We start from the raw sequence: 8,071 nt of genomic DNA, 5'->3' as shown, positions 1-8,071 counted from the left end.
TGTAATTAGGTCTGGTGCCCTCTTCTGGCCTGCAGGAATACACGCAGACAGAATATTGTATACATAATAAATAAATATAAAAAAATTAAAATAAAAATATGATTCAGTTAAGTTTAAAGATCCAGCAGTGGCAAGCCAGCCAGGAGACAGGCATCCACAGCAGGAGTGAGAAAATCATCTTGGCAGATGGCACGGGATTCCAGCTGACAGCATTTCTGCTACTGCTGTTCTTACTTCCTACTGGAATATAGAGCCAGAGCTGGCACAATGGCGCAGTAGAGGAAAGCACTTGTAGCCGAGCGGAGGACCTGAATTCATTCCCAGAAGCCAGGTACAGCCCCCACACTCCTATGATGAAATGGAAAGTGGAGACTGCAGGATTGCCTGGAAGGTCAAAACCTCGCCTCAACAAGGTGGCAGAAAGAACAAACTCCTGAAAGTGTCCCCCAGCCCCCCCCATAATAATACATTAAGTTAAATACACGTGTCAAATGTAGGGCCTTGCTATTGGTTTGTGAGGTCATGTGTTATTTGACTATGAGCCTCAATTTTAAGATGTTTTGCCCTGGTGATAACCACAAAGAGCAACAAGGCTTTTCTAAGAAACACACTGCAGACCTGGTCCTGTTGGGCTGGTCAGTCCATCAGACTTAATAAAAGGGTTCTCCAGTCTCAGTAGTGAGCAGGTCAAGAAGTGCTCTTATTCAGGGGTTTTCATGGATTCTCCTAAAGAGTAGTTAACTGTGCCCCCCCACCCTGTTACTCTCATTTTGGCATCTGTTCTTGCTCTAGACCACTGCTGTCCTGGCCTTAACATCCCTTTTTCCAAGCTCTTCACATGCCTCATCCCAAGGGACACAAATCTCTTTCTTTCGGGGGTGGAGTATAACAGATAGAATTTGGGTTTTGCACATGTTAATCACCCACACTCTACCACCGAGTTCCCACCTTCTTATTTTATTCTCAAGGTTACAGCCTTTGTCCAGGTTCTTCAGTTTAACACGACACAGCTGCTCAGATTCCTGATATTGCAGACTCACCCCGACCCCGATTCCAGGAATCTCCAAGCTGTGCCATACCTTAGGGTCCTAATGCCACTGGTAGATGAGGGTATTGAAAGATCTTTCTGTTGTCTGCTCATTTCCACTCCGGATGCCTTCAGAAGAGCCATACTTTTCCTCGAGGGGGAGAAACCCTCACCGCCCTCAATGCAATGCCAGGAGTCTCCACCGCTACCCAGAATTTGGAGGCTCTGCCTTTGAATGGAACAGCCCGTGAGAGAGCAGTGGCTCCGGCCTGTCTGGCTCCCTGAATGAAGAGTGAGGATGAGGTTCAGGCCTTCTTAGTGTGGCCCCAGTTTCGTGATCTCCTGTGAGCAAATCCTTGGACCAAACACAGATAGATCACCTAAGAAAAAAATAAAGATTTCACAAGATACTTCCATATTTATTCTTATTGGGAGGGAGGAAATTATCTATTTTTCTTTCAAGGGTACAATCTTGCTATAGGCATCTTTTATATTACTAATAAACAGAAAAGTCCCAGCAATTAAATTGCATTTTGATAAGTGATCATTTCGTATTTTCTTTAGGACAAACACATCTCCTACACAAATGTATAGAGGACCCATTTTCATAGTGATTCCCTTGAGTAAAATCAAACCACAAGATGAATGTCTCACCTTCTAGAAATATAAAAATATAGTTTTAAATATAATGTCTCTCTGGCTTAAAAGTTTCATGTTGGAAAGTTGAGTTTTGTGTACTTGTAAGGCTGAGGCAGGAGAATTGAAAGCTTGAAGTCAGTATGGTTATATGACAAGACTATGTCTCAAAAACCAAAACAGGCCAGGCATACACTTTTAACCCCAGCACTTGGGAGATAGAGACAGATGTAACACTGTGAATTTGAGGCTAGCCTGATCTATATAGTGAGTTCTAGGCTAGACAGGGCTGCATAGAAACCCTGCCTCAAAAATAAATAAATAAATAACCACTCCACTAAAACAAACAAACAAACAAAACCCAAAACAAATAGTTTCACTTTGGGGTATTCGTTCTGTGGTTTTAGGTTTGTAGCCAGGCACAGCCATAAGAGGAGACCAAGATGAGGCCTAAGAAAACAAAGTCTATACTAAAGGTGGCGGTGCACATCTGTAACCCCAGCACTCGGGAGGTAGAAGAAGAAGGAGCAGGCTTTTAAGGGCAGTCTAAGCCATGTAGTAAGTGCTGCAGCAGGACTAGATGAGACCTGCAAGCAACAAAGAACACCAGATCATTTTGTTCTCACAAGTCCTGGAGAGGAGCCGTGCTCGCCTGGCAGTCTCAGGTGGTGGGGAGACACCCATCTGGGTCAGGTGGAGAACAGCAGCAACACAGAGTAGAGACCCAAAGCTTTGTTGGGGTTCTAAGAGACAGAAAAGGCAGCAGAGTTTGTAGGAAGGGCTCTAGGTTCTGAGGGTGGTCCCTTGGTGCCTGGGATGAGGAATATCGCCTACCATCCTGTAAGGAACTGATAGGGGAGGTTCGGCTCCAGATTGGCCAGTTCGTGTATTAAGGGCATGCTCTTGGCTGAGTCCTTCGCTATCTCTAATGACTGGCTAGTTCCGGGTGGGGCTGTCTGTTTCAACAGAAAGTCTTTGAAATAGCTGAAACACCATGATACATAGAACTTTGAAAATACACACACACACACACACACACACACACACACACACTACAAACATATGCCGGGTGGTGTGGCACTTTCTATGAGTTCGAGGCCAGCGTAGTCTACAGAGGGAGTTCCAGAAAAACCCTCTCAAAAAACCAAACCAAACCAATATAAACAAAAAAGTGAAATATATAAAGATAGAGATAGATGGAGAGAGAGAGTACAAAGGGGAAGCTAGCCTAGAGCTCCAGACAAAGACTTTTCCCTTACTCTTCTAGTGACTTCAACATTTTCCATTCCTTCTTAGCTCTAAATCTGTCTCTGATCTCTGGCTTTCAGTCTCTCTCTGTCTCTCTGTCTGTCTGTCTCTCTGTGTGTGTGTATTTATGCACATAGAGGTCAGGCACAACCTCAGGTGTCAGCCCTCAGACACCAAGTAGGCGAGGCCAGCCAGTCAGCAAGCCTCCAGGGATTCCTCTCTCCCTCCCATCACACTGTGGCTGGAATTAGACAGTCCCACCACTGCGTTTGGTCTTTATCTATATAAATTCTGCATATCTGTACTTAGGGTCTAGCGCTTTACCGACTGCTCCCCGCAGGCCTAAATCCTTTTCTGAGATAGGAAGGCATGTATTTCAGACTAGACTTGTTATAGGCAGTGGAGGAGGACCTTAACTGCTCATCCTGTTTCTACCTTCCTAGTGCTGGGAGGATGGGCCTTCACCACCATGCCCAGTGCTGTTTGCTAAGGCTTTGCACTCAACCGACATCTTGTCACTGAGAGGTATTCTTCCCTGGATCCATCTTTCACTTTTATTCACTCCAGGAAGGAACACACTATCAAAACTGCTATTCTTTTGAGAAGCAGGAGTTTTTTGATTTAACTGTTCGTGTTTTAACAGGATCGGTGACAGATCATGTGCTTTGCATGTATAGTCATCAACTATACAAGACCATCAGCTGGGTGTATAGTCCCAATCCTGGAAACAATGCTGCTAGGTTTCCATAGTAACACCTCACAGTAATGTTACACAAAAGGGTCAAAAACCAGAGTGAGGAGCCCCAAGAAAAGCCTGAAAGACAAGAGGCTTTGAAGACCTGCTTGCCCCCTTTCAGTTTCTCTGAGTTCCTTTAACATCTTTCCTGTTCAGGTTGTTTTCTCAGTCTGTGGTCCATTGCCTTTTGACGGTCTTGTATTTTTTTCTTTCTTCCTTTTTTTTTTTTTGTTTTTGTTTTTTGAGACAGGGTTTCTCTGTGGCTTTGGAGCCTGTCCTGGAACTAGCTCTTGTAGACCAGTCTAGCCTTGAACTCACAGAGATCCACCTGCCTCTACCTCCCAAGTGCTGGGATTAAAGGTGTGTGCCACCATTGCCCAGCTGATGGTCTTGTATTTCTAAGGCACCTTTAGAATTTATGTTTTAGAAAGATAATATGGAAAGATCGTAAGATGAATATATAAAATACCCACATAGCATATTTTGCATTATATGGACTAACATACTTTTGGATGGTCTTGAGTTCACATTTACAATTGAACCGGTCTCCGAGTATAAAGTTAGAACATTTGGCTTTTGAGGCAATACTGCTTACACTGAGGTCCCTTGAATTCCCCAAATCTGTAAATGTAAGTTCACATTTACAAGCCTCATTCCCCTTCTTCCTTTTTCCAGTGTTGAGCACTGAACCGTGAGCCTCATGTCCCATAGGCAAGTGCTCTACCACTGAGCTGCACTCTAGTCCCTTACTGTTTCTTGTGGTTGGCCTAAAGCACCTTTGTCTTTTTAAGCACATTCTACTTCCCTTAGGAAAGGTGAATGGAAATAAACAGTTTTTAAAATGATTGACATTTGGCAGTTTTCTTATATTTTTGGTTGTGAGCCTAGCCTTTAACGGCAGAGCCATCCCTCCAGGCCTGGCAGTTTTCTTTAATATTCAACCAATTTGAAAAAAAAATGCCACAGGAAAATCAAAGCAGCATAGCAATCCTTGGATATGTTGTTGTGGGAGCTGCCAAGTGATTCATAGTGGTTATTTTCTGTTCTCAGCCACTGAATCCCATGCCTTTACTCTTTGCTGCTTCCCATGTCTTCCTAATCCTTTGCTATTAAACAAATATGCTGGATGCTATCGAGATTACTTCTCAGGCCAGTCCCTCAAGTACACATGCAGGAACTGGTTCTATCCTACGTTTGATAAACCAGGTTTTGGCAGTTTACACTTTAAAAGGAGTGAAAGATGTGGTTGGTAACTCAAGCCAGTTATCCCAGCACTTGGGAGACACAGGAGAATCAGAAATTCATGGTTATCCCTGTTCCATAGAGCATTCAAGGCCAGTCAGGATATAGGAGACTCTCAAAGCAAAACAGAAAGAAAAAAACAATAAGAGAGTCCCAAGATAGACTATGAATATGTGAGCATAATGTTAGTCCTTAGAAGTTCATTATTCTGCTTAGGGAGAAAATGGAGTGTCCCCCAGTTTGCATGTGCCCCTTTAGTGTCTATTACCTCTCTGGCTTTACTGGCTTCCCAGTGCCTCATTTTTTGCCTCCAATCATTATTTTATTAGCTACTTTTGTCTTTCCCCCATTTTGTTTCAGGCAATCCATTTCTTTTTTTTTTTTTTGCGAGCAAAATACAGAATAGGATTTTTATAACATCCTTAGCATTTATATGGATACTTAATAGATGCAGGGTTTTTGTTGTTAATATTTGAAGTTGGCACTTTACTTTTAGGGTTTTGTTTTGTTTTTGACACATTTTTTTGTTTTTCTGTTTTTTTTCGAGACAGGGTTTCTCTGTAGCTTTGGAGCCTGTCCTGGAGCTAGCTCTTGTAGACCAGGCTGGCCTCGAACTCACAGAGATCCACCTGCCTCTGCCTCCCGAGTGCTGGGATTAAAAGCGTGTGCCACCACCTCCCAGCCCAAGTTCATCATTTTTTTTTTTCGAGACAGGGTTTCTCTGTAGCTTTGGAGCCTGTCCTGGAGCTAGCTCTTGTAGACCAGGCTGGCCTCGAACTCACAGAGATCCACCTGCCTCTGCCTCCCGAGTGCTGGGATTAAAAGCGTGTGCCACCACCTCCCGGCTTTTGAGACAATCTTACTGTGTAGCTCAAGCTCGCTCTGGAATACTGGAAGTCCTATTATAAGTAACCCAGGCTGATCTTGCAACCCTTCTACCTCCATCTCTGGTGTACTGGGATATATTCAGCTTTTCTTATTTTGTCTGTTTGTTTGGTTTGGTTTTTCAAGACAGGTTTTCTCTGTGTAACAGTCCTAGCTGTACTGGAACTAGCTCTTTGTAGGCAGAGATCCACCTGCCTCTGCTTTCCGAGTGCTGGGATTAAAGGCATGTGCCACCACTGCCAGGCTAGCTTTTCTTACTTTAAAATTAATCTTAAACTGGTGGCCGCACGCCTTTAATCCCAGCACTTGGGAGGCAGAGGTAGGCGGATCTTTGTGAGTTCGAGACCAGCCTGGTCTACAAGAGCTAGTTCCAGGACAGGCTCCAAAACCACAGAGAAACCCTGTCTCTAAAAACCAAAAAACAACAAAAAAAACCAAACAAATAAAATTAATCTTGAAGATTAAACAACATGCCTCTTTCTTACAGATGAAGAAATCAACCTGAATAACTTATAAAAGAAATCATAGACAGTACATGACAAAATCCATGCTCCTTTTACAAGGTCTTTAGTCCTTTTGTGTTTATTTTTTTGTGAGACAGGGTTTCTCTGTAACAGTCTCAGCGACCTGGAACTTACTCTGTAGACCAGGCTGGCCTCGAACTCACAGAGATCCACCTGCCTCTGCCTCCAGAGTCCTGGGATTAGAGGCGTGCTGTCATTAAAAGCTTTGAGTTTCTTTATTATTTTTATACAGGTTCTCCTGTAACCCAGAGTGGAGCTTGATAAGTAGCCAAGGATGACCCTGAGCTCCTGAGCCTCCTGCCTGCCCCTTCCAAGTGCCCTGCATAAGTCACTCTGCTCTCTCTTCAGTGACATGTTTTAAGGCACAAAACAAAGGCCAAGAATAAACAGCAACAGTGCAGCGGAGTCATTTATATCACGCTGCCCCGGTATCATCTTTTCAGAGATCTCACGCAAGCCTCATTCAAATCTACCCTCCTGGCCAGAATTTTCACCATTTTTATATGTAACTATCACTTTAAGCAGGACAGTTTCTCCCCAACTAGTGCACATATCCAAACTGCACCATCTTCTGTTGATGCATCTGAGTCAAAGCTTTGGTGTTATGTATGAACTCAACATTTAAATACTGAACACACACAGTGTGCTAGGGACACAGGAAGGACAAATGGGGACCCAAACTATGTGAGGGATATTGGAGAACTTGAAAAAGTAGGTTCTGACCATGGGGTGGGTGGAAACGCTGGAAAAGAAAGCATGGCTTTGGAGGCACAAGAAGGCTAAATGCTGAACCACTGTGGGGAAACGAAGAGACGCAGGAGAGACATTTTAGGACCCATTCAAGAGTTGTGGCGGGGACCAATTCAAATGATTTCTGATAATTAAAGAATTTAGACTGAAGAGTCAAAATTAATTCTGAGATTTGCTTATTAACTTGAGGGTCTCTCTGTAGCCAAGGCTGGCCTGAAACCTGAAATTTGTGATCTTGCTTTAGCCCCTCAAGTGTTGGGGTTACTGGTATGAGCCATCATGCTGGGGTTTGTTTTTAAGGTAAAATTTATGTATTATGTATGTTTTGCCTGAAGTCCGTGCACCACTTTTCACTAGCATGCCTGGCGCCAGAAGAGGGCGTCTGAGCCCCTGGAATTGAATTGTCATGTGGGTGCAGGAATTGAACCTGGCTAATACGGAACGCTAGTCAGGGGCTTAACTCTGCGCGGTCTCTTCAGCCCCCAGTTCTGTTTTCAATGAGTTGATTTCCCTATACGTCGGGGAAATTCTTTCTCTTACATCCTATCTATCAAAACTGCCTGGATTGTCTTTGTGCCTCCATTGCCTGCACCCCAGTCCCAGTCCATCTTTTTAGGATTAAGGGCCTTCTAACCAATCACAGGACCCAGACTCTCCCTGTAGTGAACACTGCACACAGAATCAGACTAGAATCGCAAGAAAAGGCTGCACCAGTACAATGACGTCCGCATTACCCATCTTGATGTGTACGACCACGGCTAGACTGTTCTTGCTAGACTCTCCCAAGAGGCCAGGCGGCTTCATAATAAGCCTCTCCAAGCTACACTTTCCTCTGTCCTCCAGCCCCGTAAGCGAATTCCCTTCTCCCGTGGCTCAGCGCCACCCGATTGTCTAAATCTACCACCGGCGAGCAGCAGCTTGTTCCAGCCTCTTTGCTCTCGTGTCAGCCAGCAGACTGCACCAAGCATTTCTGCCCTGTATTAACTCGCATTATTTTCACAGACCGATGTCTCCATTTCCCTT

Source organism: Microtus ochrogaster, unplaced genomic scaffold, assembly GCF_000317375.1.
Source record: "Microtus ochrogaster isolate Prairie Vole_2 unplaced genomic scaffold, MicOch1.0 UNK106, whole genome shotgun sequence".
NCBI lineage: Eukaryota > Metazoa > Chordata > Mammalia > Rodentia > Cricetidae > Microtus > Microtus ochrogaster.
This window is presented reverse-complemented; position numbering follows the sequence as displayed.